The sequence below is a fragment of the Hyaena hyaena genome, unplaced genomic scaffold (assembly GCF_003009895.1).
Source record: "Hyaena hyaena isolate Hyena2069 unplaced genomic scaffold, ASM300989v1 scaffold_46, whole genome shotgun sequence".
Classification (NCBI taxonomy): domain Eukaryota; kingdom Metazoa; phylum Chordata; class Mammalia; order Carnivora; family Hyaenidae; genus Hyaena; species Hyaena hyaena.
In genome coordinates, this window is record NW_024080678.1 from 825676 (window position 1) to 838066 (window position 12391).

General features: G+C 49.2%; 1 long non-coding RNA gene across 1 annotated transcript; it reads right to left on the reverse strand.

The window, feature by feature from the left end:
• Positions 1 to 987: 987 nt before the first annotated feature.
• On the reverse strand, positions 988 to 2698 carry LOC120230707. The gene is made up of 3 exons (XR_005528127.1): positions 2548 to 2698; positions 1688 to 1782; positions 988 to 1064 (listed from the first exon to the last, which is right to left on the reverse strand). It is a non-coding gene; the product is annotated as an uncharacterized LOC120230707 (long non-coding RNA).
• Between the last annotated feature and the right edge of the window lie 9693 nt (positions 2699 to 12391).

The window sequence follows — 12391 nt, forward strand, 5'->3', positions numbered from 1 at the left end:
GTCTTGTTTAATTAGAGCGGCTGATGAACCAGAAGCCCGGAAGCAGAGCCCCGCTAAGGGTGTGCTGGACGGAAGGTCTGGTGCAGCGATAGGGGCTGGGAGAGCGTCCAGAGGACCAGTGGTTCCCAAATGCACAGTAGAATCATTTGGGAAGTTTACAAATACCTGGATGCCCAAACTGAACCTTATACCAGTAACATTAGAATCTCTAGAAGTAGGATCAGTAGCGTTTAAGACTCCAGGTGATTCCAGCATACAGCCAAATTTGAAAATCAGTGATCGTTCTAGACCAGGGTCTGCAAACTTTTTTTTTGGATAAAGTACCAGACAGTGAATATTTTGGGCTTTGCAGGCCATGTGGTCTCTACTGCAACCACTCAACTCTGATGCTGCAAAAGCAGCTAGAGACAATGGGTAAATCAATGAGTGAGGTGGAGTTCTAATAAAACTTTACCAAAAAAAGGCAGTGGCCTGGATTTGGCCTGTGGGCCCTAGTTTGCTAAACTCTGCTCTAGACCCTGTTATGTACTTTGGACTGTGAGCTTCACCTGGGATCCTGTTGGAAAGGTGACTCCTGGGTCCCGTTTCAGACCTAGTGGACCTGCATCTACATTTTAGCAGGATTCTCCAAGTGAGTCATAGGCACATTGAAGTTTAAAAAGCACTAATGCAGACCAGTGTTTGCCCAAATGTGGTCCCTGGGTCAGGGCCATCAGGATCCCCTGGGAACTTGTTAGAAATTAGAAACGCAAACCCTCAGGCCCCACCCTGGACCTCCTGAATCAGAAATGCCAGGGACAATTCTGATGTACCTTAAAAGCTGAGGGCTGCCGGTATGGACAAGTGGCTCTCAAACATCAACTCATCTATGGGCCGCCCAGGGGGCTCAGTCACTTTAAGCATCCAGCTCTTGATTGCAGCTCAGGTCATGATCCCAGGGTCGTGGGATCGAACTCCACGTTGGGCTCCACGCTGAGCCTGAAACCTGCTTGAGATTCTCTCTCTCTGTCACTCCCCAAACAGCTCATCTTAGGTGATTTAAATAATCCCCAAGCTCAGAATGTCTGGGATGGAGAGCCAGGCATCAAATATTAAAAAAAAAAAAAAAAAAAATTCACCAAGCGATTCCAAGGTGCACATGAATTTGAGAACCAGTGCTACAGGCGGAATGAGGATACTGAGAATGTGGCCATCAGCTTGGGTGATTCTTTAGTGCAGCAAGTAGTGGTGGGAAGGGCTGCCCCGGGAAGCAGATGTGTGGCAGACCCTGTTGGTGCCTCAGCCAAAAGCTTCCTCCACCTTGCTTCCTTGCCTGGGGGAACTATGTGCTTCATTAGATGCTGGGCTCTTTCTTAGCCCCATTGAGGAGACCATGATTGGCCTGATTCAAGGGACAGATCGGAAATCTGTTGTTTCTTATCCTGGAAAGCGTTAAAAAAAAAAAAAAAGATACATGGTAGGAAGCTCCTTTTTCTCTGAATGTGTTGCATGACGGCCGGAAGTGCTGCAGCCTTCATGGGCCTTTAAGGCCTGTGAAAGATAACAGAATAGGAAGTAGGCAGACACCTGGGTCCTTGAAGGTGGTATTGAAGCACTGAATTTTCTACTCCTAGACTGTGGATTACTTGTCATGTGAGATAATAAATTCCTTATCATCTAAGCCACGTTCTGTCAGGGCTTTTATTACCTGTAGCCCGGAGCATCCTAACAAATTTAGGGGAGTGATCGCTGATTCCCAGTGTCAGGATCATGTAGGCTTGTCTGCAGGGTGGACACTGCCATCTAGGGGAGGGGCACGGAAGTAGAACTTTTACTGAACACCTACCTTGGGCCAATGGCTTTTAATTCTGTGATCCACGAAGTACTCAGAAGAATCCGCACTAGAGGTTTATTGCTTTCATTTCACAGGCAGGACTTGGAGAGTTTGTAATTTACATCAAGTCTGAAGACTAGATTCAGGATGGGACAGGCTGAGCTAAGGGGCCCTGGCATTTTGGTGTCAGGACTTCGTGGACGTGTGGAGCCCTAGGACGTTCGAAGGAGTCCTGCCGAGAACAGTTTGGGGGCGGCAGGGCCAGCCCTATTAGGGGGGAGCTGGAGTCTTGCTGGGCCTAGGGAAAATGAAGTTGAACATGTCCGTTCCGTAGTGATCACATTCCCACTGGATGGAAATGTCGAACTCCCTTTGGTCCTGGCTTCAGCCATTCCCTTTTCCCTTTTGAGCCATGGAGCTGGCACTCACTCAGCAGGCACCACCCACTCGGTCCCGTGCTCAGTGACAGCCATGAGCATTGGCTATCTCAAAGGATGACTGGCCTCCTATCCCTGAGCTTGGTGCTTGGCTGTCGCAAGAGGTGGGGGGAGGGGAGCCAGCTTGCCTCATTGCTCTGCCTGATGGAGGGGAGTAATGATGTGGCAAAGAATAAGGTGCATGTGGGGGGCGGGGAGAAGGAGGGAGCGATGTGGGGCTCTCCCAAGGAAAGGGGTCCTCTACACGAGGCACCCTCCTCGGGGAGATGCCTTGACTTGGATGTCCAGCACCCGTACCTGGTGACATCAGTGCCTTCTCGGCCATCCTCCTTCATGAGGGCCTTGTGAGGAGCACAGGAGCGTGAGCAGCAGCAACGCGCCGGGAGCACGCAGGCGGAGTCGGCTTCCCGCGATCCTCCCCGGCGGTCCTCCCCGGCGGTCCTCCCCGGCGGTCCTCCCCGGCGGTCCTCCCCGGGCGGTCGCCTGCCCGCTTCCCTTCTTACTGTGTTCAGGCTCAGTTCAGCTTCCGGGCCTCTCCCCAGCGTGGGGGGCGGCGCTGAACGCTGATTGGTGTAATGGAACACGTCCTCCCTTTCTGCTGGCCAATGGCGGGTTGCAGCATAGGCACGTGATGCAAATTGCCCAATGAGGCTGCGGGGGCTTCTGGGAAATTTTTCCTCGTTCTTAAAGACGATTGGAGGGGCCTGCGGAGACTTGCTCCTGCCTGCGTTTGGACGGTGTCCGTGCTGATGTGATGTTTTGAGCTGGGACAGCTGTGTTGCAAGCATGATGGGAAAGCCCAGAGAACCATCCAGAAACTATCTGGCTCCCTCACATCATGGAGCTGCCAACTTATCCAACCCGGGAGCAATTGTCCTCTGCACTTTTTGTGATGTAAAATAAGAGAAGGCTCACTTTTCTGTAGGCTGCTTTTAGTTAGGCATCCATTACTGCGGTCGTTCACCGTTCATTCGTTGGGTTGTCTGACCACCGTGTGTTGACGTTCCCCTATGTATTGGGACCCATCAAGATACTGAGGAGAAGGCAGTGACATCCCTGCCCCCATAGAACTTCCCTTCATGATGTGGGAGGCAGAGCGTGGACAAATCAATAAGTAAAACAGAGTTTCATAGTGGGGGTGAGGGCTGTGGAGAAAAAGAAAGTAGGGAAGGGGCCTCTCCATCTGCAGACCGAGTGAAGAAGAATCTAGAGGATGAGAGTGGACTGGAGATCCTGGGCTGCTCATGGGGGTTGATGCAATTGGGGATAAGGAGATAACGCGAGTAGCGTCGTGGTCATGAGTTGGTGCGTGTTGGGCCAGGGGAGAGGGAGGTAGGGTCTTGCCAGGAGCCCACCTTGATCGGGGCCACTCTTTATGTGCGGGTGGGGATATGTACACTGAAGCAGGGGTGTTGACGTGGGCCGTGCAGATCTCCTGAGCTTCTTCTTGACTCCTGAGGGCATCCCAGGTGACATTGCATCCTCCCAAGAAGTGCTTCTGTCTCCTCCACCTGGGAACTGAGTGTGGCCTGGCCGTGGATCTGCTGTGGGATTTAAGGGGAGACTCGCAGGGCCACCGTATCTGGCAGGGGAATCTGCACGCTGCACAGCTGTAAATGGTAGCCCCAAAGAGTCAGGCTTCCACAATTCCTCGGACCAGTGTGCTGGGGTTTTATCTTCTGGGAAGCCATGGCTATCACCCGATTTGCCTTCTCCTGTGGGAACTGAGAGTCACAGAGGGGGGCTGTGGGGCTCAAAGCCTCTTTTCACCCCCATCACTGCCCAATCTGAGCCCCAGAACAGCCGCTTAGATAGACATTGACCTGTGCTCTTAGCCTCCAGCTCCTCCCACACCCATACTTTCTACAAGAACCCCCTCCAAAGGAGCAAAAGCCACCCAGGATGCCCCTCCTAGGGTATTACTTCAAAGGCAAATTCCAGAGTTAGCAGGAAAGGTCAACCAAGGTCCACACAGATGGGTTTTCTGGAACCTCCCATACTGGCAGGGCTTATACAGGACAGCTCCAACAGTGAGAAGCCTCCCAGAGGCTTTTGCCCAGGCAGACTCCTGCACAGAATGGCATCGTGGCTCGAATGTGGCCCAGAGTGAGTGCTCTTTTCCAATATGACCCCTAGCAGTGACCAGCTGGTCACTTTAGGCCAAGCATCTAAAGTCGCGGACTCGATTTTTTTTTTTTTTTTTTAGAAGAGGACAGAGTATATCCCATAGGATTGTCATGGGAAAAAGGATAGCAAGACAACAGGTGGGTAGAGGATCAATGTCAAGTGAACCCCAGCTCCTCCACTTCATAGCTGTGTGATGCTGGGCAAGGGCATGCCTTGGAGCCTCAGTTTACTCATCTATTGAATGGCTACACTATGACATTTTTAGGATCTGAAAAGATAATGGAGGTGAAGCTCTTAGCATAGTGTCTGGTGCATAGTAAAGTTTTACTCAATGTTTGGTATTATTGTTATTGCTTCTACTGTTAGTTTAGGTTATATGAGTTTCAGTTGGAAGATATCCTGGACACACCCAACCCTTGGGGGAATTAGCAGTATGAACAAGGAAAGAAGCCCAGAGCCTCCAGTCCCTCTGATTTCCCCATGGCCATAATTCTTTTCCTCTTAGACCAGGCTCTAAGGCCTCTAGTGCTTGGGGCTATAATTTCAGAGTGGAGCAAGGAACTGGGGATTATAGCCTGTTGCCTTTCTGTGGCAGCCCCTGCTATTTCTGTAGAAGTCATAAACTGACTCAGTGTCAGAGCTATAGATCATCTGGTTCAATGCTTCTCATTTCATAGGTGAGGAAACTGAGGTCATAGACCCGGGAGTTAGAAGACTCCCAGGTGAGTGCTCATTCCACAACCCTGCACTGTTAGCTGGTTTATCCAGCACCTCTGCCCAACATTTTTCTCTGGTGAGGATTAATCTAGATTACAGCTAGGTGTGTTGATGTGATCCCATTTTAGCCAATGAGATGTATATGGAAGTTTGCTGGGGGTGGGGTTGAGGTTTTTGAGAAAACTTTTGCTCTTCTGGTAAAAGGGATAGGTAGAGGTGTCCTTAACTCTCCTTTGCCTTTCATCCTGCCTGGAATGTGGGCATGATGCCTGGAGCTGTTGCAGCCATTTTATAACTATGAGGGAAAGGACAAGAAAATTGCATGGACACTGCCCTCACATCACTGAGCCACTGAATCAATTCTGTTTGTGTGTGTTATTCAGGTGTTCTTTTACCAGCAGCAGAGCATTGCTAACTGATCTATCAGGCTCCTTTGCCTTTACCCTTGTTGAGCTGATCTTATAAGTGAGGCCACTGAGACCTTTAGACAGGAGGGAGGGCCAGCGGGCTAACCCTTTGAACTAGCCATTCTTAGAAGCAGCTTTCGGATTTCACTAACCTCAGAGGCCTCACTCCAACCTGTGACTTAGGACTTAAAGCTCAGTTACCGGTTAATAATATGGGCTGAGGCAAGATAATATTTGCAGGCATTCCTTGCTGAAGTGTGGGCTGGGAAGACACAGTATCATTATTATTATTACTATTTTTTTATAAACTTGATTCTACGAACCACTTTTTTAAAAAAAATTTTTAATGTTTTATTTATTTCTGAGAAAGAGACAGGCAGCATAAGCAGGGGAGGGTCAGAGAGAGAGGGAGACACAGAATTGGAAGCAGGCTCCAGGCTCTGAGCCAGCTGTCAGCACAGAGCCCGACGCGGGACTCGAACCCACGAACCATGAGATCATAACCTGAGCTGAAGTCGGACACTTAACCGACTGAGCCACCCAGGCGCCCCACAGTATCATTATTATTATTATTAACCCTCCTCTGGCCCCCTGGGCCTCTGGGAACCAATGAGAGTGAACTGTTTCACTTGCCTGAGAGAGAGCAAGAGAAATGTAATTCTGATGTAATTCTTGGTGCCTCTGGAAGGTGCCTGTCCACTGCTCAGAGGTGAGTGGAGAGAGAGGGTGCAGCGGGGACACTTCTCAAGCATGGGGAGGAGAGAAATGCTAGCCCGAAGGAGCATCGGCTGCCATTTAAAGGCCCGTTTTCCATGTGACACTTTATAAATGAGTTCAAGTATAATCTTGAATGTAACCACCAGTCTGCCTTCTGCCTCTGTGTCTGCACTCTCACCTCCTCCACTTCCAGTCCTCGAAGGAAAAGATCTTGGGTAAGGCCGCCCTTCCACGGGAGCCTCTGGAGTTGCAGGATGCTAAAATTATGGCTTACGTGACCTTTTAGCTTAAATGAGGGTAAAGCCATGCCCACCATGGAGAGGAGACTGTAAGTTGGGCCTTTTGTGCCCCAGAGTGGCTCCCATCCCCCCAGATGCGATGAATAGGTAATTAACTAAATATTATGTGTGGGCACTCATTTTGTTTCATGTCGCTGGTCCAGTCTCTGGGTGGGGAGACTGCCTTGCTTATTTCCACAAGGCACCATCTGTTTAACGTGAAGGATGCAGGTGCCACACATTGTCAGTTGCATCCCTGGCTCTGCCACTTAGCTGTGTGACTATGGGCAAGTTAATTTACCTCTCTGCACCTCCCTTTCTTATGTGTAAGCCAGAGATAATAATAATATCTACCTCTGGATGTTGTGAAGCTTATGTGAAAGAATACATGTAGAGCTCTTAGCTTTAGCTCTGAATGGGTTAGCTGTGTCACTCACTGTGCCTGGCACAGAGCTAGGGTGGGGTTAGCACTCCAGGGTCATTCCAGTGACAGGGGTGGTAGAAAGAGCAGCTAACCACGATCGAGCCCTTAACCTCACCCAGGAGCTTTATTAAGCTGGTTGCATCCATTATCCCTTCTCATTCCCATGCCAACTCGGCACACTCACTCTCTCGCTCACCGTGGTTACTAGGTTCTGCGCTCTGCAGTGCAGACCCTGAGGAACAAGGTCCCTGCTCCCTCCATGTGAGTTTCATTAGTTTACATTCTCAGGGGAGACAGATGGGACACTAACAAACATGTAATCTATAGGAAATATCATCAATCAACAGGAGAGCTGCTCCGCAGAGAAGCCACGTGGCCTGAGAAGCAGAGCATCATGGGAAGGGCTGTTTTAGACAGGGTGATCAGGGTGGTCAGGGTCTCTCACCTGAGTGGAGACCCCGGGATGGGAGGGAGGGAGCCATGCTCCTCACTGGCTTGGGAGGGGGGTAGGCAGATACCTTGCTCTTGCGGGACTTCTGTTTTGGTGGGAGAGTCAGATAGGACCCTAACAAGCAAGGGTGCTAGAGTTGTCACGGGGAAAATGCAAGGTGCCCTGAGGACACCAAACAGGGGAGCCGGATGGCCGGCTGTCTCTCCTCTGCATGTGGCCGAAAACCTACCCAACTGGATTAATGAAATGGAGGACGTGCTGGCTCAGGTAAGTGACAAGTTGGGGTATTGGCTTCAAGGCATGGCTCGGTCCTGTGTTCTGCTCAGCCTCTGTGGGCTTCGGTCTTCAGCACTAGCTCCCTCAGGCCCCACGCAGATTGCCGTGGCGGGATGGTCGGAATTCTCCACTTGGCCAGGCTGAGTCATGCACCTACCCTGCTCACCCCCTAAGAACCCACCGTAGGTTTCCAGAAAGAAACTGAGGCTGGTGATGCAGGAATAGGTCTGCCAGGCAGTGGAACTAACCAGCCTCCGCCCCGCCTGGGGATGTAGGGCAGGGTTCTCGGCGGAAGTGCAATTCAAATGAGTCCTGCGGCAGAAGTGGGTAGAGAGAGGCCATGGGGTGGGAAAGAGAATCACGGACTCTTGGAGTTGAAAAGGGTCTTAAAGTTAGGGGTCCATATGTGGGGGGGGAGGGCTAAAGGGGGAGGGGCATTAAGGAGGACACTTGTTGGGATGAGCACTGGGTGTTGTATGGAAGTGATGAATCACTAAATTCTATTCCTGAAATCATTATTACACTATATGTTAACTTGCTGGAGGCCGGCTCCAGCCGGTCCAGGGGTCCCTGAAGGATGGACGGTGTCAGCGAGAGAGAGTGAGAGAGCCCCGAGATTCTTTCTGGTCACCAGGCAGGCATCTCTGTACTGTCGGTTTTGGTGTCTTTATTTAAAGGTCCAACAACAACATGAGATCAGAAAAAGGAATTTTTACACTGGGAAGCTCTTTGTGATAAGATACTTTGAAAAGTGCACAAGAACAAGTGTTTCGGAAATGTTCTTGCAGAATTACCCGAATCATAGTGAGGTTGAGTAAATCTTACAACTAAGGAAATAACAGGATGTTCTTAGTGAAAAACAGGATGACATACATATTTGTTCTAAGTTGTTAACGCAAAGGTTAGGACGTAGGTTAACCCAAAGATAGGACCTATATAGATAGGCTCGGGGTCATTTTGTCTGGCTCTCAGGTCGAATGTTTTTGAGCTGGTTAATAAGTTGTGGAAACTTTTTTGACTTGATGCTGAATGTGTAAACACCATGGAGGCCCTAAATGTGTCAGCCTTTGTTTTTGGGTTTATGTTTTAGCTACTCTTATCTATCCTCATCCCAGCCGCCAGTGTAAGGGAGGGTATGGAAAGTAGGCCTTAGGGAAGGGACTGCCATACATCACCAGTTAGCAAAGGTGTAAGTATTAACTTAAGTTCTGCCCTTATCTGTTCCTAAACTCTAAATTAGGCTCTTTGTCTCAGGGCCAGGCTCAATTGTAACTCTTGTGTTCTTAATCCCCTTTATTATCTAAGTCTTGGATCTACAAGGCCCATAGCAAGAGCCTTTTGACAATCATCCACAGTGCTTTCATCTAAAATCTTTTTTGAAGAGGCAGGAATATGCTTTTCCTTATGAGGTATCTGTGTGGGGAATATCGGTCTGATTTGGAATATTGTGAGGCCTGGTCAATACCCGCAGGCTCATTTCCAACATGAGCCAGTAGTAGCAGAAGGAGATACCAGTTTTGCTTCTCATGGAAGGAGCTGTGCAAACGCTGCCATTTCCTCGCTGTGACTGTTCTCTAGCGAGGCCTGTGCAGCTCCCGGCATTAACAAACTTGGATTTAAATTTTAAAAAAAGTTAGGGGTCCATATGAGTTGTCATTCACTCTGGGACACTTGTGGGGAGGAAAAGAGCATTGTTAATGTCTTAACAGGTACTGCTGTGGGCAAACTGCCATGTGGGGCTTCCCTGTGCAAAGTGATCCTTTGGATCTCTCCTGATCCTTAGCTCCCTCCACATCCCTGCTAAGTGCTCAGCTTGCCCTGGCTTACATGCCTTCAGGGCTGGGACTCTCACTACTTCTTGCATAAGCCAGTTTTTTTTTTGGGGGGGGGGTTCAGCTTTGCTTATTTGTTACTCTGCCCATTGCCCCCCAATCGGTTCTTCTGAGGCTTGTATCCATCGGTCCAGGTCCTTGAGTCGAGACTCGGAAGTGCCACAGATTTGACTCCTTTTGTATCAGTAGCCAATTAAATGTTTGAAGAGGAAGGCCGGGATTAAGTGTGCCCTGGGAAGTGTCTCTTCTTCGATCTAAACTTGTGAAGGTTATTTGCCAATAAACCCTGGATGGTGACGGTTACTGTCTTGGCGGATTTGTTGGCTCAGCCACATCCAACCTGGAGAATCCGAGGCCACGTTCATGGTAGAGTCCTCTCTGCCTTTGCCTGCTCCAAACCCCACTCATCCCTCACAGTCTGGCCAAAAGCTTGCTTTCCCCAGGAAATGTTCTCTGGCTTCTTTCATGCAAGCAGAGACCTTATCTCACACTGCGTCCTCCTCTTACCTGCTGCAGCCGCACTGACCTTGTCTCTGACCTTGGACACACTAAACTCATTCCAACCTCAAGGTCTTTGCACTTGTCTATCTCTCTGGAATGTTCTTCCCCCAGAACCGTGCTTGGGCCCCGTCTTCTTAACACAGAGCACAGGCCTACGGCCTTCTCTGCCCATCTTCTCTAGGACCTCATCTACTCACCCACCCCTCCTCCTCCTTACATGGCCCTGATTTGTTTGCTCCATAGGAGTCATCACTCTCTGAGAGCATCCGGTTAATTTATTTCCTTGCTGTGGCTGTCATCCCCACCAGAATATAAACATTGAGAGGACAGGACCCGGTTTTCCCGTTCACTTCCATTCCCTCATTGTCTAGCTCAGTGTGTCCCACCTAGTAGTTGCTCAATAAATACTGGCTGGATGAGTGATTGATGAGGTCCCATCCTTGCACAGTCTGGATTATGTGATACCGGCTGTGTGTTTTGGGTTCCCTCCTCCTGCACCTCCCCTTCTCTCCAGCACGAGTGGCTGTTTAACACTGAATAATACACATCAGCATCTCATGTGGGTGCAGACAACGTGGGCCCATGTCCTGTCTTGGCCTCGGACTCTCTCCAAGAGCCTTGGGGCATCCAATCTCTCTCTGGGCTTCAGTTTACTCATCTGCAAAATGACAACGAAAGTGCTCTGAAGCCCAGAGAGAGCGTGAGGACTGCATGAGATCACGAGTGGGGAAATCATTCTGCAAACTGGAAATGCTCTGGACAAATCTGCATGGTTAATCGTCATGTGGTTCCGTAAGGAATTACCGACATCCCGCCATTTTGATATGCTGAAATGGTGGTTTCATGTGGTTCGACCTAATGTAATTTTCTTCTGGCTAAAAAGGAATTCTTTCCCCATAACTAGGGTATTCTGGTTAAGTTCTTTAAGAGCAGCCCGACAGTCTCCCCAGAGCTTAGTAGAGCACTCTGCATATAGTTGGTACACGCACCTGTGTGTGTAGATAATTATACCCTCCCATAGAGCAGTGAGGGGTTACTTCAAGAGGAAGTGCTTACCTCTGGTCAGAGGGCTCAAGAAAGCTTTCCCAGAGTGGGTCACAGTGAGCTCAATCTCAAGGATGAGCAGAAGCTCAGAAGGAAGACAAGAGGGTGAGAGCACCCCAGATGGAGTGGAGCAGCCACATGCAAGAGTGTAGAGGTGAGAAAACATGGTGCATTCTGGCAACTCAAGGTCACCGTCTGGAGTAGAAAGCCTAAAACCTTTCCAGATAAAACCAAGCAGTTAGGGTCCCTCCCTCCCCAGCACCCCAGTGCCCCTCATTGTCTCTGCTGTTTGTTAGCTCTTTGCTCCTTCCTCTGTGGTTATGGTTATTGCTGTTTTTGACCTTCATGCATGCTCTCTCTCCTGGGCATGGGTGAGCAGCTAAGACCGGGAGACTATGTCATGCCCTCCGTAATCGCCCCAGAGTGTATTATTCCCCCATCGTACCATGCTTATAGTCGCCGCCAGAGAAACAATGTTGATTAGAACACTATTCTTGTCCCTGGGAGATTTCTAGTCTTAGATTAGATTAGCTCATGTTAGGAAGATCAAAGCCTTCTCCAGCTTAACCTCAGTCTGGCAAACAGGGAGAGAAGGGGACGACTTGCTTTTACTGAGTGTCCCTGAGGGCCCAGGCAGTATACTGGGCAATTCATTCATTCATTATTTTTAAAAAAAAATTTTTAATGTTTATTTTTTTGAGAGAGACAGAGTGTGAGATGGGGAAGGGGCAGAGAGAGAGGGAGACATGGAATCCGAAGCAGGCTCCAGGCTCCACGCTGTCAGCACAGAGCCCGATGTGGGGCTCATGCTCATGAGCCATGAGATCATGACCTGATATGAAGTCAGATGCTCAACCGACTGAGCCACCCAGGTGTCCCTCCTGCATTCATTCTTTAAGCAAATTTTGACTATACAATACAGTATTATCAACTGTAGTCACCATGTTATACATCACATCCTCAGACCTTATACATCAGGTACCTGGAAGTTTGTACCATTTTACCAAACTCTCTATTTCCCCCACCCCCTAGCCCCTGGCGACTGCTTTTCTACTGTTTCTATGAGTCTCACTTTCTTTAAAGGTTCCATGAGTGTGTGATGTCATTCAGTATTTGTTTTTCTGTGTGGCTTATTTCACTTAGTGTTATGCCCTCAAGGCCCAGCCATGTTGCAGTGAATGGCAAGATTCCCTTCTTTTTCATGGGTGACTAATATTCCATACCTATATACCACATCTTCTTGATCATTCATCTGTTGACACACAAGCTGTTTCCGTGTTTTGGCTATTGTGAATAATGCAACAGGGGGCATGGGAGTGCAGCTCTGTCTTCAATATCCTGTCATCATTTCTTTCTTTTTTTTTTTT